The sequence below is a fragment of the Delphinus delphis genome, chromosome 7, assembly GCF_949987515.2.
Source record: "Delphinus delphis chromosome 7, mDelDel1.2, whole genome shotgun sequence".
In the NCBI taxonomy this organism is placed as follows: domain Eukaryota; kingdom Metazoa; phylum Chordata; class Mammalia; order Artiodactyla; family Delphinidae; genus Delphinus; species Delphinus delphis.
Window position 1 is genome coordinate 75,116,491 of NC_082689.1, and position 10,651 is coordinate 75,127,141.

The following is a 10,651-nucleotide window of genomic DNA, read 5'->3' on the forward strand; positions in this document are numbered from 1 at the left end:
ACATGTATTAATATCCCAGTAAGCTCCCTGGTGTCCCATTTCTGGCAGCGTGTGTGTCTCATTTTCTCTGTATGAGATTCCCTTGTGAAATATTTGGGAACTCTATCATGGAAATCATCAGGAAGGGAAGAATGCTGCTTGGAGGTGTGGTTTTTAATAGGGTTGACTAGGTAATTTTTTACTCAAAAGATGAGTAAAAACATGTAGTTTGGATAAATTGTTTCAACATTTATTATAAAATGTCTAATAGCATATTGTGTTGAAAATAAGACCATTCAATGAATGCAATATCATTTGCTTTTCTTACTGTATTTTATTCCTAGACTCCACAAATATTTAAGTTCATACTATGTGTAAGCACAGTGGTATATGTTTTAGATATTCAAAATGGTTTGTAAGAAATTCCATTTTCACCAATATGATTAAATAGATACCTCCCACTAAAAACAACTATGAATGCTTGATAAACTATAGTCATCTATTTATGTATTTATTTATTTACATTAGTGTGGCTCATGGAATTTTATTCTATGCAATAGATTGTATTCCATTAATATCATTATTCAGTTTTGATGTACAATTTATATCAGATTTTTTCAATGGGCAAATCTGGCACTTTTGTCCTTTTGAATGTTCCCATTTTTAATACCTTCTTATTAAAGACAGTACAAGACATTTCAGACTTATTATTCATTTTCATATCCCAGCTCTGTAATCAACTTTTTCTCCAAAAACACCTGATAACCTTTATTGGAAAATGGTGTTTAGACACGAAGATCAGGGTGATAGGTGTGCTCATTGATACCCATGTCATTGCTTCTAGGCCCTCTTTGTAGGAATATGACATATATAGTAACATTTTCACATCTATCCATTTATTTTTTCTCTCTTTCCTAAAAACCATGAGTTCATACTGATATTTTAAATTTCTAAAAGTGAGAAACTGGGCTTTCATTACTGTCAATATGTTTATTCATTTGCTCAAGCCTAGACCATACAGGTAGTTTCAAAATTACTAATTCTTATGACTACAAAAAGGAATTTGATCTTTATTTACTGTTCTCTTTGTACAATACATAAATCTAGAACATTCAGTTCAATTAGTTTTTTCACAATCAAATGCTCATGTAATTCCATCCCTATCAAGAGATAGAATATTTTTATTACTTCAGAGACTTTTCTCAGGTTCCTTTCTAGTTGTTACCCTCTCATTCCAAGCTAATTTCATGATTTTTTTTTCATGCATATTCCACAATCGGCTTATCCATTCTCCTGTTGGTGAACATTTAAACAATTTCCAATTTTTGGCTCTTATGAACAAAGTTTCTACAGCTATTCTAGTATAAAACCTTTTGTGAACACATTTTTATTTCTCTTGGATAAATACCTAGGAATGGAATTATATAGATTATATCATAGGTGTATGTTCAATTTTATAAGAAACTGCCACACTTTTCTGTAACTTATTGCTCTAGTTTACATTCTCATTATCATTTTGTGAGCATTCCAGTTAGCCAACATCCTTGCTTGCATTTGGTGTTACTTTTTAAATATTATCAATTGTAGTTGGTGAGATTTAGAACCTCATGTTTACAATTTTTGCTTCTCTGATTTACTATTAATGCCAGTTACCCCTTCATGTGCTTGTTGTCTAGTCATATGTCTTCTGTAAGCTTCTATTAAAATATTTTGTCTTTTATTTTTAACTCTATCATTGAGATGCAGGTTTTTGTTTTTGTTTTTAACTATGTATAATCTGGATACAAATCTTTAATCAGACATATGCTTAGTACATTTTTTTAGTGTCTTTTGATTTAAAAAGTTAACATTTTGATAAATTCTAATTTATCTACTTTTTCCTTTTAGAGATACTGTTTCTGTGTCTTTTCTAATAAATTTTTGCCCATCCCTGAAAATATTTTCCTATGCTCTATTCTAGAAATTTTTGTTTTTGGTTGTTTACTTAAGCTAAGTTTGTACTACCCCAAATTTACTTTTAAGCATTGTCTGAGGTAGGAGTTGAATTTATTTTTTGTTTCCATATGGATATCCAGTTGTTCAGACACAGTTTTGAAAATAATTTATACCCCCTTTGGAGTCCTTTAGCACCTTTGTCAAAAATCAATTGACTATATCAATATTGGGCTATCTCTGGATTCTACGTAGAAATTTCTTGATTATTGTAGGTTTACATTAAGACTTACAGTCAGATAGTGTGTCTCTTACTTTGCTCTTTTTTCTCTATTATTGTTTTGGTCACTTTCATTTTTTTCATTTCCCATATGAATGTTAGAATCAGCTTATCAATTTCTATATGAAAAGTGCATTATCCTAATGACTGACTATTGATGTTAAACATCTTTCTTGTGTTTATTTACTGTCTATATATTTTCTTTAATGTAGTGTCTTTTCAAATATTTTTTCCATTTCTAATAAGATTGGTTTTTTTTTTTCATTACTGAATTCTGAATAATTTGTATAGTTTGGACTCAAGTCCTTTATCAGTTATGTGATTGGAAATATATTCTGTTAGTCTGTAAATTGTCTTTTTATTAATAGTATATTAGTGGATCCTTTGCTGAGCATCCTTTTTATTTTTGATAAACTCCAATTTAACATTTTTTAATGGATATTGCTTCTGGTGTCATATATAAGAACTTTTTTCATAACCAAGAATATGAAGGTTTTCTCCAAAGATTTCTTCTAAAATATTTCTAGTTAAATGTTTTATATTTGCCTCTATGACACATTTTTTAATTTGTTTTGTATATGGTAAGGGTTACGGATTGAGATCATTTTTTCCCCATAGAGGTATCCAATTTGTCCAGCCCTATTTCATTCAAAGGTATTTTTATCCATTGAATTGCCTTTACACTTCTGTCAAAAATCAATTTACCACATTCGCGTGTGTGTCTGTTTGTGTGTGTGTTTAGTCTATTAATATGGTGAATTACATTGAGTGATATTTGAATGGTGAATCAGCCTTGCATTCTTGGAATAAACTACTTGGTTATAATATATTATAGTTTTTATATATTGGTGAATTTGATTTGCTAATGTTTTGTTGATATTTCCATCCATGTTTTTTAGTAATAGTGGGCTATTTTTTTCTTTTCCTGCAAAGTCTTTTTCTAGTGTTGATATCAGAGACGGGAGTATATTGGATTCATAAAATAATTTTTGAAGATCTTTTTCCTCAGTTTTCTAGAAAAGATTGTGTAGAATTGGTATTTTTTCCCTTAATTGTCTGGTAAAATTTGCCAGTAGACCATCTGGGCTTGACGTTTTTTGTTGTATGGTTTTAAAACAGAAATGTATTTAATAAATACATAGAGAATTATTTAGGTAACTTTCTTTTTGAGTGAGTTTTGTTTATGTCTTTCAAGGAATTGATCTTTTTACTCTAAGTTGTCAAAATTACGGGCAAAACATTGTTTGTAATACTTATCCTTGAAATGAGTATCTGAGTTTGTAGTGAAGTCCTCCTTTTTCATTTATGATAATGGTAATATTGCTTTTTCTTTTTTTTCATTGTCAGTCAGACTAGAGATATGTCAATATTGTGTATATTTGCACACCTAGTAATTTTTAGTTTTTTTCCTGGTAATTTTTTGTTGATTACTGGGCATTTTAGATAATATGTTGTAGACTCTCTCTACTTTATCTTTTGAAGTGTATTATTTCTTAACTATTATGTAGTTACCTTGGCTGAACTCAAACTCAATTCTCACCTACTTGAAAGAAGGTGAAACCTCTGCTCAGTTTTCAGCTTTACAGCTATGGCATTTCACCTTGAAATCTTCCTCACGCATGTACAGGTTAGGGGTAAAACAAGGATTTAGGTGGCGTTTAAATGCAGCTTTTATGGCTTCTCCTTCTGTAGCTGTCTCCTCCTTGGGATTTCTTCCTTCATTTTCCATCCATTTAGAGAATCCTAAATGTTATCCTCTGCTTCCGTAAGACCAAGGACTGTGACTTTCTACTTGAGTTTTAGCTGTCCTTTACTGTGGGGACTATAAAATATTCTCAATGTGAAAAGTTGTATAAATTTAGGTCCTACATAGTATAGCACCCTTCTTTCAAGGATCAGCCTCTTCTATTTCTACCTACATTTGGTCACTCTTCAGTGTCTTTAAATAGTTATTCTTTACATTTCATGCAGAGTTTATAATTGTTATCTGTAAAAAGCCAGTTTGACAGTAGCAACTCTGCCATAACTGAATCAATACCTACTCCACAAATATATGAAAAGCATCTTAAATTCTGTTTTTGAGGCAAATGATTTGATATACATATACAAGTATATTCATACCAGTTATTTTTTTAAATTAAGTCCTTATTTTTATTTTTGTTACTTGTTCTTTTGGATGGAGAGATTCTTAAATTTTCTATTCTGGTTGTGTTTTTTTGTATTTTTATCTGTACTGTATTTTTAATTTTCTTTCTCCTTTTCTCTCACTTTTCTTTTGGTTATACAGTTCATTGCTATGTCATTACTTCATAAAGGTACACATTGTTATACTTCTTCTTATGTCATATAACACTTTTTTTCCTGCTCAATTATATTCTTCTTGAATTCTACCTTTGCATCATCTAATTTATTACATGATTTACCATTGGTCATTCCTTTCACTTAACTTTTCTGAGAATGTATTATTTCTTGAAGACAAATACTTTGTAATATGTTGATAGTTTCCCATTTTCTAAACTTATGAGAATTGCATTATGGTGGTAATCTGTTGCTTAACTACTGGCCAAACACTTATACTAATAGAGAAGTGGATTTTGCATAAGAACAGGTAATGTAAATTTGCTTGAAAATTTTCACTATGTCAAAATTTTAGTTTTTAATTCTCAAATGTGCTGAAGTCAAGTCATGTATAATATTTTCTTTACACTCCTACACAATATAGGGATTTCATTACCATACTTCACATTATAATAAAACCCTTTATTTGTTTCATATGTTGATGTTTGTCTAACTTCCCATTAATCATTTTGTTTAATAAATTTTTTAAAGAATGAACAGGGATACAGATACTTTTAGCAGTTTATAATTCAGTTATTAGCAGCAATATTCATGGTCAAAAGTGGCAAATAGGGATTTTCTTCACTCTTGAATATTCAGCATATTTTAGTCCTAAATGTTGTCTAAAAACTAAATTACATACAAGTTTGAATTCTGAAATTATAAAGAAGCTCCTGATGTGATTTGTTAGTTTTTTAAAGTATATTATAATTTAATAGTCTTTGACACATTTTCCTTGAATTAATTTTTAATATCGAGTTACAAATCAGAGTTTTAAAATCATAGTTGATACTAAATTGATTAAATGTTAAAATAGGCAACACCAAATTTATAGTCTTGATACATGTTTTTTTTGTTTAATAGGTGATGAAATATTCTATGATCAATATTTCAGTTAGGATATCATTTCTTTCAGAGTATTTGTATTTATTTATATAAATCAAGTGCAAAATTTCTGAAGCAAATGAAGTCTATTTTAAGGTGTTCATTTTGAAATTGGCAATTAGGTAAGGATATATTATTTTTTCTTAATCTTTAAAATATAGTACTCAAGCGTAACACAGATGATATAGTTAATTTTGAATTAATTAAAAATTTTATTGGTTTTTGTCCATAGACCTCTGATATTCAACATTATCATAATTATTAGACAGTTATGACCACCCACAGGGAATGCACCACTATGCTTGAGTCTAATGGTTAATCAAACAAAATTCAGGCTCTATTTTCATAACAGAGAATTAAAATAAAAAGCATAAAGCATGGCCAAAAGCAGTAAGAAAAGCAAGAAAAGTCTAGGAAATATCCTAAAGATGCATATTCTAAGTAATTTTTCACTAGACAAAAGAGATATACTTTGCTTAGTATTGGAACATAATGGATTGATTATTAAATTTAGGAAACCTGAATTCTAGATCCGTGTCTGCCACCTACCAGGAATATGGATTCAGAACAGTTACTTAAATATTTGAACGTGATCTGTAAAATAGGGATAATGATACCCTTTCTCTCTCCCTCACGGAGTTATTGTGAAAATCAAATCAAATAGTTTTAAACTTAAAAACACTTTCTAAAGCTGCCAAGCAATATGTAAAAATGATTTTATTTGTAGATATAGCCATTTCTCACATATTTCTTTATATTGTGTTCTTTTATTATCTTTTTAAGTGATTTAATATTTTCTACTCAATTTTCCATAGTCTCAATTTCATAAGAATATGAAGGAATATTCAACAGCTTGCCATATTGAAGAGTTTCATTATTATAAAATAGGTATGATCTAAAATGCACTAATCAAAGAGAGAGCAAGCAAAAATGGCTGTCCTTCTAGACTATACGGTTCTCATCTTCATCAATCAACCAAGATATTCTTATCTATTATGTACTCATGAAAAAACCTTATTCACTTCTGTGGTAGATTAAAAGACAGATTCATGCTATTTTGCCAGTTCTCATGGAAAGATGTGATCTATTTTCAGTCTCTTCCATCTGGTCTAGCCTTTGACTAATATAATGTGGAAATCACATTGTGTGAATTACCCAGCCTAGCTCTCCAGAGGTCTTGCAGCTTCTGCTTTCACCCTTTGAAATGTTGCCTTACAGCTGCCATGTTTAAAAAAAAAAAAAAAACCCATTCTAACCTAGAAGAGAATGGGAGGCCACATACAGGAAAACTGAACCAGAAGCAAACTCTAGATTAGTTAGTGAGGTTATCTTGAACATTGTAGCCCAGCAGTCACTACAGTGACAGAAAATTCAGCAGAGGAACTATACAACCAACCTTCAGATTTGTGAGGAATAGCAAGATAGCAATTTATTAATGTTTTAAGCCACTAAGTATGAGGTGTTTTATTACACGATAGATAACTGATAAAATTTTAAAGGAGTGAGGTAACACCTTGGCAATAGCTTATTATTTTCCCCATCTGTTTATAGTTTTGACCACATTATGACTAATGCAAAAACTTTTTGTATACTAAGATAAAACTTTGACCGTGCTCAGTTTATTGCTGGCTTTCAGTTAAATGAAGTAAATTAGTAATGATTGAACAATAATCAGCAGTAGTTGTCCAATTCTATATATATAATTTCAACTTTAGTCCTGCTGATAAAATAACTATTTTTATTTCCTCTTTCAAGAGGAGTAAAGGTCATTGTAAGTGTATAGATTTTTGCTCCAAGTGAAAGATTTTTGCTTTGTGTTCATTCATGTATGGTGGTCTGGTCTCAGTCTTGGTTGTATCCTAGCTTCACTAGACTTCTCAGTGTACTAAGAGCATTTCTTAGACATATCTAATTGTTATGTTGGTTTTATATCATCACGGATGTTTGGGGTGAGAGAAGCCTGAATTGAATAAGAAGCAGTACTTTAAATCAGGGGAATTTTTAAAAATCTAAGTTTACAGATTTATTGGTGTTATTGTCATATTTAGATTCAATATTGATATTATAATACTATTATTTTATAATGAAGAGAAAAGATTACAGGAAAATATTTGTGTGGTTTTTTGAACAGAAATATCTTAGAATGGTGTTAGTAGATATCATTCTTAAGGAATAACCCTCTGGTCAGTTTTGAAACTAATCCTCAATAAGGAGTAAACATATTTGGAATATTATCTTCTGAATAAATGGGTCCATTTCTTTTTTGCTAAATATTCATTCCTTAAGGATTAAATTGATTACCTGTGGATCCTATCCTAAGGTTCCAAATTTGTCCATTTGCCAAAACTTAAATCCATAATCTTTCTAATGACTCTTGGGCCTGAACAATGATTCTTGAGACAAGTTATCATGCTACTTTGACAATTATGCCCAAATTTGGAGAAGAAAAGTACATACTGGAGCAAGAATGCTATACTTAGCTTGCCTCAGAACTTTTTTCCCTTTAATTTTAATGTCAACAATTAGAATTTACCCGTAAGGGCATTGTAATCAGATAATGTCAATAGTTTAAGTCATGTTTGTGAGATGTGGTATGAGAAAAATCTTAAGTTTCCTCATCTTGGGACTTAATGTATTCTTCTGGAAGGCTTTTTTTTTTCCATGTTGTGATTTACTGTTTTTACGTAAAAGTATATCTCTCTATTGCTTCTTTTAAATAGTCATATTAAGATAGATTGGCTTAGTTCATAACTTATTAATTCTTGATGAAATGTGACCAAACTTAAGGAAGTTGTAAGTGCCTCAGTCTGAGTTCTGTACCATCCATTCTCCAATTTTTCAACAATAAGCTGAAGGAATAAAGTATTCAATTTTGGAAAATAAAAGCTGTATTATACAAATACAGACTTAGATAAAAATACTATTAAATTTCCATGCAGATAGGATATATTCCAGATGAAAGAGACCACTTGACTATAAGGATTAGTAGCAATCTAACTGTCTAGAGTGGATAATGAAATCAGGAGGAAAGAGAATGTTATGTGACACTTCCAGATTTGTTAGTTGCACTAAAATCTTCATAAAGTATCTTAATTTTTAACAAAAGTTGGAATGGATACTAACATTGTTTCCTGGCCTTGATGTCACTTCAAAGCTGAGTATTTCTGAACATTTCTGTACCATAGTACCGTATTGTATTACTAAATACACTGCAGATAGGTTTCCCTACACTGATCTTTTTACTGTCTCTTTAGCTTTGCCTTTTCCAGAATATCGTGTTGTTGGAATCTTATGGTATTTAGTATTTTCAGATTGGCTTCTTTCACTTAGTAATATGTTTTTAAAGTTTCTCTATGTCTTTTCATGACTTGACAGCTCTTTTATTTTTAGTGCTGAATAATATTCCATTGTTTGGATGTACCACAGTTTATTGATCCATTCACTTACAGCATTTACAGAAGGGCATATTAGTTGCTTCCAAGCATTGGTAATTATAAACAAAGGGGCTATAAACATTCATGTTCAGGTTTTTGTGTGGACATAAGTTTTAAAATCCTTTGGGTAAATATCACAGAGTGCAATTGCTGGATTGTATGGTAAGGGTATGTTTAGTTTTGTAGCAAACTGCCAAGCAGTCTACCAAAGTGGCTGTACCATTTGCATTCCCACTAGCAATGAGTGAGAGTTCCTGTTGTTCCACATCCTCACCAGTACTTGGTGTTTTCGGTGTTTGGGATTTTGGCCACTCTAATAGGCTTTAGTGGTATCTCATTGTTGATTTGCAATTCCCTGATGACGTGTGATGTGGAACATCTTTTCATATGCTTATTTGCCTTCTGCATATCATCTTGGTGAGGTGTCTGTTAAGATCTTTAACCTGTTTTTTAATTGGGTTGTTTTCTTATTGTTGAGTTTTAAGAATTTTTTTGTATATTTTGAAATATATATATATATATATATATATATATATATATATATATATATATATATATATATACATCTGTCTTTTATCAGATATATTCTTTGCAAATATTATTTCCAACCTGTGGTTTGGTTTCTTATTCTCTTGCTAGGGTCTTACACAGAGTTTTCAGTTATACTCAGAAGTTTTTAGTTATAATGAAATTTAGCTTATCAATTATTTCTATGATGGATTGTTTTTTGGTGTCATATCTAAAATATCATCACCATTCCCAGTTATCTAGGTTTTCTCCTATGTTATCTTCTAGGAGTTTTACAGTTTTGCTTTTGGACATTTAAGTCTATGATCTATTTTGAGTTTAATGTTTACAAACAGGTATAAGGTCTGTCTAGATTCAATTTTTTTGCATGTGAATGTTTTGTTGTTCCAGCACCATTTATTGAAAGACTACCTTTGCTCTATTGCATTGAAACCAAGCAGGACCCTGTGAGGCGTTCCCGGGCACAAAAACCCTTTCATGTCCCCCATTTATTGTTTGTAGGAAAAGGTTTCAGCCTCCTAGACCTTTCCTGAGTTCCAAAGGGCAGATTGTAACAGTTGCTAGAGGAGTGAGGGAATACAGAAACAAAGGAAAGGCCATCAGGAAACAATAGGGCAGTGGTGATGGGTCAGGGTCCTGGTTCCTCCTCAAGGGATATACATAACAATTTGATACATATCTCTGCGTTCTTCTACAGGAACTAAGGCCCCTACCCAGGTGGAGGATAGTAGCTTCAGGCTGAGCACAAGCATGTGGAACTCAGACTGTTTAGAACAAAAGGCTGATGATTGAAATACCTGGAACACCATCCTGTTACCTTATCACCAACCAATCAGAGGAAGGTCACACACCCTGCAGACCTCCCCTCATGCTTTGCCTATAAAACCTCTTCCCCATAAACCATCAGGGAGCTTGGGTCTTTTCAGCATGAGCCACCTGTTCTCCCTGCATGGCCCTTGCAATAAACCTTTCTCTGCTCCAAACTCCAACTTTTTAGTTTATTTGACCTCACTGTGCATAAGGTACATGAACTTGGGTTCAACAACAGTATTGCCTTTGCTCCTTTTTCAAAGATCATTTGAGTGTATTTATTTGAGTCTATTTCTGGGCTCTCTATTCTGTTTCATTGGTCTATTTGTCTCTTCCTTAGCCAATACCACACTGTTTTGCTTGCTGTAGAGTTATAGTAAGTCTTGAAGTTGGGTAGCATCAGTCTTCCAGCATTGCTCTTCTCCTTCAGTATTGTATTGGCTTTTGGGGTGTTTTGTCTCCCCAT